We start from the raw sequence: 12496 nt of genomic DNA on the forward strand, positions 1-12496 counted from the left end.
CCAAGGCGTTTCCAATATGTCTCAGTGAGTCCCAATTCCAACAGTGTACCGGGAGGTTTGGGAGCCTGACCCAAACCGGGACTGCTTTGGGCACATCAACTGTCGGATCAAAGTCTGGGGTCCAGTTGTTCAGGTACAAACCCTGAGGACCCATGAAGTAGGGGCCGTTTTGGAAGATCAGATCCTTGTCTTCCTTTGATGTGAATTCGAATAGGAAAAATCCTCTCCCCAGAAAATATGAGGTGACATTTTCTTTGATTAGCAACACCCAATTCCTATTGACCCAACTCTCAGTGGACTTTGGAGACGGCCATATCCCTGTAAATTGGCCGATGAGAGCCCGTTCAGCTAACAATAGTGTGACTTGGATCGGGGTTTCTGGAGGAAGAGAGATCACCGGGATTTCATCTAGTTTTTTGACAAACTTCGCTGCGTCTGTTGTTCTCTTCGGTAATTATTTGTAAGTTGTTGCTATGAAACAACAAGTTTTTCAAACAATTTTGAGGCTTCATCCATGTGAGGGAAAAGGTGACTATGATGAGTCCCTTTGCATAATCTACAAGGAAACCTAGCCTTAATATTTTTCCCTAGAATCTATGAATCACTGGTTGATGGATCAACAATAAGTTGATGAGAATTATTTTACTATACTTCTGAGACCTTAGGAATACTATGACAATTGATAAGGAAGTTGTCACCTTTATAAAGCTTGCATGGGTATTTTGGCGTACGATGCATTGTGGAAGTTTCCTCAACATTACCAGTACTTACAACCATGGTTGGTTGGTTGACTTCTTTCTTATCATGCTTCTTCTTCTTCTTAGTCACCTGGTTACTAGCATCAAGGCCTTTAGCAAGAAAAGAAGAAGAAAGGGAGGAGGACATGTTGGGCAAAGAAGGTAAAGGTTCAACAGTAGGTTGGTGATGTTGAGATGGTGAACTCGGTTGAGGTGAAAAACTTGGTTGAGATTATACAATTAGAGTATTTGGAATTAAATAATTTGAGAACAACCATACAGTTAAACCTATCATGAATCCGGGAAGTGACAATGTAGCCATATAAGGAGGACCAACAATTGCGAAATCAGGGAAAGAATTAGGGTTCATGTTAAAAGGGAGGTCTTTATCGGTAACTTATGACATTGTTTCCATTAGATTCAACTTAGATAAATTTACTATCAATATTAATAGTTGAAAAATCACAATCCACACCTAAAGTCACTAAAAAGTAAAAACAAACAATTAACACACACTAAAAAAATCTAAGGATTCAAACCATGGAAATAAGATTTTCACAACGAAAACACTAGTTGGTAATGAACTCCAACATCGAGAAAATTAAAGTGAAGGGTGGCTATAAATATGAGCGAGTAGAACCAGTTACACTGACAACTTGCTTAACGAAACAATTTGGTACAAGTAACTTCACTTATGCCATCTCGAGCAAAGATTACCCTCCAAAAACTCCAAGTGATTATAGTCAACATATTTTCCAGGTACAGCAGGACCTTCCCTCTGTCGTCACCTCGGGTAATAACCCTAGGATTATGGTCACTAAGGTTACCAATTACAACAATTCTACCTAGGAGAAAATCGTAAATCGGACGTACACGCAATGGCAGAGTAAAAAAGCTCAATCCCCTTGAAAGCTCCTCAACATGGTTAATTGGAGGTTTACTTTCAAGTGACCCCAAGTACCTTTTGACACTATTGTAATACATGTAAATCACTCTACCATAGCCAATGAAGTGGGTATGATCACTTCACTAGGTCTAATATGATCTTGTGCTTGACTCCTTTGTAAGGGAAGCTTCCCAGAGCAAAACTGAAATCACTGGATTTATCTCCCTATCGCAAGATTCTAGTGTTTTTTTGCAGCTTTGGAAAGTTTACTAAATTCCCTATTCCAAATCCCTACAACCTAATCTATTATATGTCGAAACGATCCCTAAAAACTTATAAAAAATTCTAGATTAATTTTATTAAGGTTGTGTTATTATTTGTTATTTACTCAAAGGGTAAATGGACGTGAAACTGATCGTATTATGACTTGACTCAAAACTCTGATGCATCAAATATGAAATTTGTAATCTCTTCATTTCGATGAATTATAGCTAGAGTAAATAAAGAGGTTCTTCTTTAAAATATGAACTCCAGAATGCACCACTTCTAATTTTTCAATGCAATTCAAAGATCTAAGTTACAAACCACACAATGTAATCTATGCACAATTTGCTTGAAAACTATGCAAATGTAATTTATGCACAATTTCCATTTATGAAATGAGAATTATAACCATGAAAATGTAATTTATGCAAGACAATTCTTCAAAACAAACACGAGATGATTCTAAAGTAGCGAAAGATAAACTAGACTATCTCCCTTCACTAATACAACTAAAGAACCAATCAAGTGTAAGTAAAGGAAATCGGGTAAAAATTCCAAAGATAAAAAATAATGACACTCAAAGGCGATTAACACTCAAAAGAAAAAACATGCAAAAAAAATTAAGAAACTGAGACAAATCCTTGAGCAATGACCACAAGAAATCGAATTCAAAACACCCAATGAAATCCTTAACATGAAAATGCTTGAATGAATGTTATGAAGATAATGCTTAAAGTGTAACTATGATTATACTTCAGTACTTGAATAAGAATGAATTCAGTTTTCAGTGCATCACAAGAAGCACATCTCATCAAAACTCTAATTCTTGAGAAACCCTACCTTTTAGTCCTTGAAAATGGACAAATCTCAAGAAAAATCCTTCACAACACCCAATCAAACACACAGAGACTGATTGGAGGCATAGACAAGTGTAAAACAACACGAAAAAACAAAAATGTTGGATTTCAAGAGGAAACAAGTGAGTTTTTCAAAAGTTACAAGCATGTGCGTAGGCTATGGAGTTAACCAGTGCACATGCGCTCTGTTGCTAAAGTTTAAGTGTGCAGATCTGCGCACTGTGCCTAAAGTAAAAGTGCGCACAATGGGGAAATTCAAGAAAAAATAAAAATAAACCAAATCCAACCCAAAATCAAAATTTTCAAAGTTCCTAAACACTCAAGTAAGGCTTGTGCAACAGGTTGAAAAGACCAAACAAAGAAAAGGACAGAGATTGAAACGATCCCCAGTGGATTCACCAATTTGTTATGAGGAGAAATCCATCTTGCAGACAAGAGCGATCTCCCTAGGCTTCTAAGAACCCTAGTAAAAAAACCACAATAATTGCTACCTTTCCCTAAGTTATGATCATTTGAAAGAAATAAAATGAAAGAGGCCTCTTACCGATTTAGCGAACTGATTGATGAAGTCCCTAAAAGATTTCGATCAAGCACCCTTTGATGTTCCAAATGTCCTCTCATTTCTCCCAACAGCTTATCTGCAACATTCTAAAAGAGATATGAAAAGACAGAGACAAAACAAGAGATCAAATCATACAATATATAATCAAATATATAATGAACTAATTAACCAATTATACAATAAAAACTGATTAATTATGCAACCAAAACTCATGTAGGTGATCAATGAATCCTACAAATCAAATCAATAGATATTTAACTGAGAAAGAACAATTTCTTATACTCATAAAACTCTAGAAAATCCTTACAACCATGTAGCCTTGATGTAGCAAGCCATTTCTGCAATCTCCAACCCTCTTCCTTGCAAGACAAGCCTTCCAACCAAATCTCAACAGCATAAACCTACTTCCAACAATTATCCCTCAAACCCCAAGTCTATAATGGCTTTTTAGGCAAAAGATGAGAAGCTATGGATCCATTCTCCAAGGGATGAGATCCACTAGTAGTGGGATAGAGGTACCACAAAGGAACGGGAGTTACTACATGATGCGAGGATTAGCACTAAATAGGCAATCATTCAAAGCTTGTTGGTTAGGATAGATGCTATCAACAATGCTTCTAGACTTTACATTTATTTTTAGGTACTTCAATTCATGTGCACAGGACATAGTGGAAGACAGTGCGTACTTCTGCGCAGATAATAATGGTATTCCCCGTGTATGCACAGAAAATGACTAGGAAACTACGAACATAACCAAATTTAGGGTTTTGTACCATAGGATCTAGAAATTCCACCTTCTTTGGGATAATTTAGTTTCAAAATCTACAGGGTAATGCTCCAGAACGCATGTGTGGATAGAGAGAGATCCAAACAAATGGTCATTTGCCTAATGTGAAAAAATGATGTGTAACAATCGAACAAAAAGAAGGAGATAGAACCAACCTTGTGCTAATCAAGTGGTCGATGGATAATGTGTGTTGATGTGAAGCCAAATTGATGTTGAACTAGAGCCACCATGTTCCTAAGAGCTGCCAAGAGCTTGCACTGAACTGGTGGCCTCTGGAAGCTCCTCAACAATGAAACACTTGTTTGAGTTGGGCCGAGGGGGAGAGGAGGGGGGGAGCTTTAGTCATCAATGGGGGAGCGAAGGGCATAGAGGGAGGTGGAGGATATTTGGGAGAGGGGGGAGCGGATGAACTAGTTGGAGGGGAGTGCACAAAGATGCAGCAGGGGAAGGGGCATTGGAAGAATATTCGATATCTAGGCCTTTAGCCAAACACTTTAGGGAGGAGGATGAGTGGCTAAAGAGGGAAGAGAGCTCAGCAATTCAGTTGGTGGCCTTGGTTTTAGCTTCTTCCTCACCCTTCAAATTCCTGGTCAGGAGGTTATGAAGGGCCCAGAGGGATAAATTTTGACTATGGTAGGTTTCTTCTTCTTCCATGGCTACCACCTCTCTACGAATGTGATTAGGTATGTTGTGGTAAAAAAGAGTGGCTATGGAGGTGTCATCCAGGGTGGTTAGGGGTTGTCCACAACCTCTGCTCAGACCTGCGCAACAACCTCTCCCTCTATCACTTCTCATGAGTGTGATGCAAGGGAAGCGAGGCGCAGGGATTAGGTCAGAGGCATCCTTAACGATCACATGGATAGGCAACCAGAGTGTTCCCAGTGGATGTAGAAATAGAAGTGGCCTTGAAAATAACTCAAAAATAAAAGTCATAAGATGGAAGTGAAAGCAAGACTAGATTTTAGTACTCGTTGCCCTGATTCCAATAGTTTAAATGACACTCAAATCTGAGTTCATATGCTCAAGTTATAGTCGGTCAAATTATGGTCAAACTTGGCCAAGTGGAAGTCACTAATGAGGCAACAATTTGGTGAAAAGAAAGTGCACAGAAAGTGACAATCGAAAAGGGTGAATTTTTCACCTCCTTAATTCGTCGAGTAACTCTTAATTTTTGGCGAAATTTATTAAACCATATAGTTATAACAAAACCAAAAAAATAATATATATGGGGTGGCGGTTGTGGCCCAACAATATTATATATTATATATTTAAATAGGGTGGGCATGCCATCCCTGCCACCCTACCCAATGGTATTATATATCGTATATTTAAATAGGGTGGGCGGGCCACCCCTGACAGACCCAGCGAACCCCCATTGAAGCCACATCCAAAATAAAACAATGGTTAAAACTATATGGATGCGATGAGATTCAAAACCAAAACCAACCCCGAGCTACACGCCACTGCCACAAACAGACCAACGACCCCATGTTGGTGGCTCTGCCCATTTTTTTATATATAAAACCTCATTTTTCCATTCAAAGGAGACCACTAGAGGAGCAGGTGAGGTCCAAGCACAAAACCTTGAGCAGCTAGAGGTAGTGGAACCATGAGCGAGGAATCTATTTAGATGTTGAAAACATTCCCTTGGAGGGCCATAGGTACCCGTGTCAGAATTTCACAAGTTTATAGTCATTTTTGTACGTTTTCGTGCCAGGAATCCAACCATACAGTTTGTTTCTCCAGCAGAGATTTCCATTTTCAGGTCATCATTAGAAATGGAGGTATAAGGGTCATTTTTGTAAAGTTGATTGTAATTCATTTCTTTGATTCTACTTAATGAAAGAATATCTCCCCACCTTAAGCAGGGCCTAGAGATGTAGCCCACATTGAGTGAACTTCACAATCAAATCATTTGTGTGCCTTTTATCTCATGGTTGCTTTATGATTTCTGCTTCTTTTTCATGTGTTAAGTTACTTGGTTAATATGCTCTTTTATATGGAATTATATATGCATCCTTGAAGTAAAAGATTTGGATCAAGTTTGGTATCACAGCCGGCCTTGATGTGAGTTGCATGAGTGAATGCTAACTAGGAACAAGCTCTAAAGAGTTGAAGGAAAAATTAAATCATTTGATCTCGAAGCAGGGCATGCACCATGAAGACGAAACATGGCAGATGAAGAAGCTAGAATGAAGGAAGAGTGAAGTTATCGCAAGATCTTCTTCACCATCGCAGAGAAATTTGACAAGTTATTTGTAGAATATGAGAAGACAATCAAGCTTGAGAAGAAAGAACCAGATGATCATGCCTTAGTAAATCATGAAGGTGGAGGAGAAGAGCCTCCTCCCTCTCCGTCCTCCAGTGAAAGTTCTTCTTCTTCCTCTTCTCATCATTCTAACAGGAATCTGAGGAGGAATGCATCTAAGAATCCCTTTCCCAAGTTGGATTTCAAATTTGATTTACCTATATTTAATGGAGAATCTGATGCAGAAAAGATAGATAACTGGATAAGACAAGTTGAAGTGTATTTCCACGTACAACAAATCAAAGAGGATGAAGCCAAGATAGCTAGCATCCCTTCAATTGAGTGGAACTACTCTTGTTTGGTGGGAAGGCAAGCTGCAAGAAAGGTGGTAAGATTAGTCGTAAACTTCTTTCATCTTGGTCTAAGTTCATTTCTTCTTTAAGAGGACAATTTTACCCATTGGGTTACAGATAGAAGGTCGTGATGGAATGACAACATTTGAAAAAAAGTAAAGGTCAAACTGTTTAGAATTTTACAGAGGAGTTTAGAAAACAAGGACTGGCATTGAATGTTCCAATAGACACTTCTGAGACATTGATGAAATATATTGGCTCTTTGCATGGTTATTTGTGTCATTCATTATTGTTATTTGAACCTAAGTCTCTTGATGAAGCTAGTGTGAAGGTTGTACATCTTGAAAGTAGGGGGAAGTATAAGCAAGATGACCGTCTGAAGAAGGAAACAACAACTAAGAGAAGAGGAGTAAGGTCTTCTTATACTCATTGTGAGAAAGAAGGGCAGGATGAGGAGAATTTTTGGGAACTACATCCAGAATTGAGACCTAAGAGGAAGGATAGAAAAGAGAAGAAGAAGACAGTTGCAACGTTGCAACAAGTCCAAGAATATGAATCAGAGGATGATGAGAAGATTACAATTGGAGGATTTGTAAGTGGTGGACCAATTGACCTGGGATCAAAATTAGGTGATGAAATGAAGATTGTATCTCTTGGGATTTCAACTGATGGATCCATCAATTTGGGTTCTGATTTGGGCGATGAGACAAAGATTTTAGCAGATGTTGTGCCAAAAATGAAAAGGGCACCAAATGCGGCATGGCTCCAAGAACTTGAAGAAATCAACTAAAAAATTCAAGCGGAGAATGTTGAACTAAGGAGACTCCTAGAAGAAGCATAAAATGAGAAACAAAGGTTGTAACATTAGTTACAAGCCAAGGAGGAGGCCTTGGAAAAGCTGCAACATAACAAGCCTGAGGTAAAAAGTGATTCTTCAATCTCATGTACTTTTTATGATGATGATTTCGCTGCTTTTGAGAAACAAACTATAGGATTGGATCAAAATTGTTGAAGAAAATGGGGCATCAAGGAAAGGGCCTCGACATTAATGTCCAAGGAATTATGAATCCCATCAAATTGGAAGAATTGCCTCATTATGCAGAACTTGGATATGTTTGAAAGTAGGTTGGGTAATGTTCCAAGACAACCAATGACAAACCAACGACAAATGATGAGAGAAGTTCATCACATTCAGTGATAGTGAGGGATCCATGGGCACTTATTAGAGGCGCACCAGAAATAAGCGTTCCAAAATGATCTGGAAAGTTTGGAGGAGAAATAATCGTTGTAATCACTACAATGAGGTTGGACACCAGAGAGCCATGTGTCAGGTGCTACAAACTGAGAAATCACCTCTAAAGAAACCAGTAGGAAAAGTTGTTCATTAAGCGAATCAACTCCAGGCTGATGACCCCTTCACTTTGTTGAGTGAGAGATGGTTTTACTAGATATGGTAACTTGTCATGGCCATATTTTGTAAATCATTTGTTGCTAATAATTGTAAAAGCGATGATGTGTTTTCCATCGCTTATTAAAGAAAAAATGATGCTTTTGGCCTTTTGTTGATACCTAGGATATTAGTTTCTATTATGATGTAAACTTGACGAAAGAGTGTGTGTTATAAACTCTTGGCAAGTATGGGATTCTTTGAGTCATGTGTGGTTTTGTATGTGATTGCAAAGAATATAGCAGATTTGCATGCAATGCAGATGTTGAAGTGTGTCTTGACAAGGACACAGGCAATGTGCAGGATGTGCTCATGATTTTGGATGACCACAATATTCTTAGTGGGAAGGAATGATCTAGGTGGATCTAGAAATAGAAGTGGCCTTGAAAATAGCTAAAAAATAAAAGTCATCAGACGGAAATGAAACTAGGACCAGATTGTAGTGGTCATCGTCCTGATTCCAAGGTCTGAAGAACACTCACATCTGAGTTTGTATGCTCAAGTTATAGCTAGACATAGTTCTATTCAAACTTGGCCAAGTGACAGTCACTAACACGACAAAAATTTGGTGAAGGGATGACGCACAGAAAATGATGGTTGAAAAGGGCGAATTTGTTCAGTAACCCTTAATTTCTAGTGGAAAAAATTTACCCATATAGTTATAAAAAAACAAAAAAATAATATATATCGGGTGGCGGGCTGCAACCCCACCCAACGATATTATATATCGTATATTTAAATATGGTGGCCGGGCCACCCTCGCTAGACTTGCCCAACCCCCATTGAGACCACATTAAAATTAAAACAACGGTTGAAACTATATGGATGCGATGGGATTTGAAACCAAAACCAACCTCGAGCTACATGCCACTGCCACCAACAGCCCCACTTTGGCGGCTTTGCCAATTTTTTTATATATAAAACCTCATTTTCCCATTTGACGAAGACCAGCAGAGGAGCGGACAGGGTCCAGGCACGAAACCTTGAACGGCTAGAGGTAGTGGAACCATGAGCGAAGAATCAATTTAGATGCTAAAAAGATTCCCTTGGAGGCCTAAAGGTACCAATGTCATAATTTAACAAGTTTATAGTCATTTTTGTAAGTTTTCACACTAGGAATCCAACTGTCTAGTCTCTTTCTCTAGCCGAGGTCTCCATTTTTAGGCCATCATCACGAATAAAGGTATAAGGGTCATTTTGTAAAGTTGATTGTAATTCATTTCTTTGCTACCACTTAATGAAAGAAGGCCTCCCCACTTTAATCAGGGCCCGAAGATGTAGCCCACATTGGGTGAAATCCGTAGTCAAATTGTTTGTGTGCCTTTGATCTCATGGTTTCTTTATGATTTCCACTTCTTTTTCATGTGCTAAGTTACTTGGTTAATATGCTCTTTTATATGCATCCTTGAAGTAAAAGATCTGGATCACAAAGGAAGAATGGCAGGGAGACCAGTTTGTTGCGAGATAGAGAGCCTCAATCAACATGGTGGTTCATGCATTCCAAAGTGATGGGAAGTCTGGACTAATGAGGCCATGTTTTCCATGAGCTGAAGGATGTCTTGCACGTGCATGTAGCCATCAAGTTTTCCAGAGTGATCAACCTTAGGTCACCCAGATCTGGGGGATTGTTGTTGTTATAGTTAATTTTGTGTAATTTAATTAATTACAATAAGCTTTGGATGGTGTGACAACTTAATTCTTGAACCAATCCCTCAGTTTAGTGTGGCAGTGAATTATTTGCTTTGTTGTTATAGTTTGGATTGTTGAGCAGCCAGACTGTCTAGCTCATAATGGTAACATCTAATGAGGAAGGAAACATCTATACCTAAGCAACATATATCAAGAAAGACAATATCTAAATATTGTATTTAGATTTTTCATATTTGATAACTCACAACAACGAAGGAAAGTTCTAAAATATGTCATCGTAATCACTTAAAAATTACGTCATCAAGCCTCATGATAATACAAGTGAATGTTAGTCTTTTATCTTAATATCCTGTGATTGTGTTTGATTCATTTGTTTCTGAGTCTAGTTTTTGGAAGATCCAGCTGAGAGGTGAGGCTTTTTAAGCCTCACCTCTAATGAAAATAAATTGCACTTCCTTTTATGTGTGCAAATTGAATGAGTGATCGTTTTCTAGAGTGTTGTGAGAGTGGTTAAATGATAGAGTATCTTATTTTGCAATATTTCTTCGCATTGAATCTTTGTGGAGTATGTGATAACTTTGTTGATTGCTAAGAGTATGTGTGCATCGACTTTGGATTGAGATTATTTTATACTAGTCATTATCTGCATTAGCATAGACTTTGTGTGACATTCTTGTAAAAATTAAAGCCTACCTAGATCTATAATTAAATGTAAGAGTGGGTTGACCAACATTAAAAGAGCGGTAATCCAACTCATTAATTTCTTGTATTTTCCCAAAATATTGTAGATTCCCAGCTTCAATAATATTCTTATCTGTGCTTGATTGACTGGATTGCTCAAAGTCAACCATGATGCCAAAATTGAAGGATTGTCTCTTTAGTACATCTACACGTTCTACATGATAATGTCAACCATATGCCCACATTGTTGGATATTTCCTTACCTGTGAAATACCATTTATTTTGGTTAAAACAAATATAATGACAAATATTAAAATAGTTAATAGTGTCAAAAATGTAAGCAAACAACATTCTGTAAAATTCCAATTGTACCTTCCTTTCACATCCTCTATACATGTTGATTTCATCTTCTGTTATGTTTGAATCTATATCTGCATCTTCTATTTGATTTTGAATTTGTTTAGTAACCCATTCTATTGTGCAATATTTGGCCCATTCCTCTTGCAGATCAATAGTAAATGGAGTATTCCTTGGGTTTAGTCTTTTAAATTTTCTCCTTGCTTCTAACACTTCTTCTCTCTTTTTATCATACAAATCAATACATTTGTTCAAAATTCCATGTGGTATAGAATGAACTTGTCGAGTATAGCACTTCCTTCTACACCTATTACAAGTCAATATGCTTATTTCAAACTCCAATGGCCATGTTGTTAATTTGATAAATAAATTATAGACTAAATTAATGATCACAATAAAAACAACCACAATGATCATGAGTTTACTTACTAATTTCTACTTGAACACCATTAGATTGTGGTTTTTATCCATCAATAATATCTAATGCTCATTCTTCATCCCATAAGAGTGTACCATATTTGAAATCCTTACCAAGGAATTCACATAGGAAGAAAAATGCGTGTTCAATACATATCCTTCAGCCATGCAACCCTCTGGATGTGCCTTTTGTCAGACATATATTTTTAGAGTTTTCAATTATCTCTCAAAGAAAAACATCCACCTCGTTAATACGACACCCACCAATTCAATGCCATCGAATAAGTGTGTAAGAAAATGGACTTGTAGGTCCATGAAACTTGTAGGGAGCTCCTTCTCAAATACACATATAATTTCTACAATTTCCTTCTTCCATTTTGGAACTTCACATTAGTGGATCTCCTTCGATGTCACCCACCTAATATAAGAATACTAAATTAGTATGAACCTTTAGGAAAAAATTACAATGCAATAAAATATCTCTATGTCTCTCACACATGAACATATCTCTATGTCTCTAGGTATAATTGGCATGTGATGTAAAACCTTCTTTGGAACTGTATGACCATGTAAATATTTACGATATATCTTCCCTTTGCATATAGAGAATTTTACCTTATCTTGATATTCATCTTTGTATAAAATGAAATCATTTTTCAATGAATGAATTTTCTTATATTCAATCCCCAACTCAACCAACAATTGATGCACCTCTCTGCAAGTTGGTGGCAACACATTCACTTTAGGAAATATTTTAGCTTTTCCAATTGAATGTTTGACTCATGATGGACATGTTTGATATGTAAATCTATATTATGACTATTCGTATACAATATATGGTTTTAAAATATCCTTAAAGAAATATAAAGGAAGTTGATGAATGTTTATGAATTATGTGGACCAATTGACATTGCATTGTAGGAAATAGATTTCAACTCAATTCAAAAGGGTGGTGAATCCTTTGTTTGACCAACCAAATAGAGACTTGATTTCTAAAAATATTAATGTGCATTCCAATTTTGTGGTTATTCTTGCACCTAATTTGAACACGGTTGTCTTTGTTGCTTGCTTGATGGAGTCTTTTAGTAGGTTTTTATCATCAACATTTTGTTGGTGGTAATTACCCATGTTTCCATCGTTACTGGCAACCATATGATCATTATTGTCATAATTGTTTCCATCCCCAAAGAAACATGTAAGAATCTCATTAATCCTTCTTCTTGCATTGCATTTTCACTATCATGCTCATC

Source organism: Pinus tabuliformis, chromosome 1_2 (assembly GCF_031772625.1).
Source record: "Pinus tabuliformis cultivar Carrire ecotype Pingquan chromosome 1_2, CPIR1, whole genome shotgun sequence".
Classification (NCBI taxonomy): Eukaryota; Viridiplantae; Streptophyta; class Pinopsida; order Pinales; family Pinaceae; genus Pinus; species Pinus tabuliformis.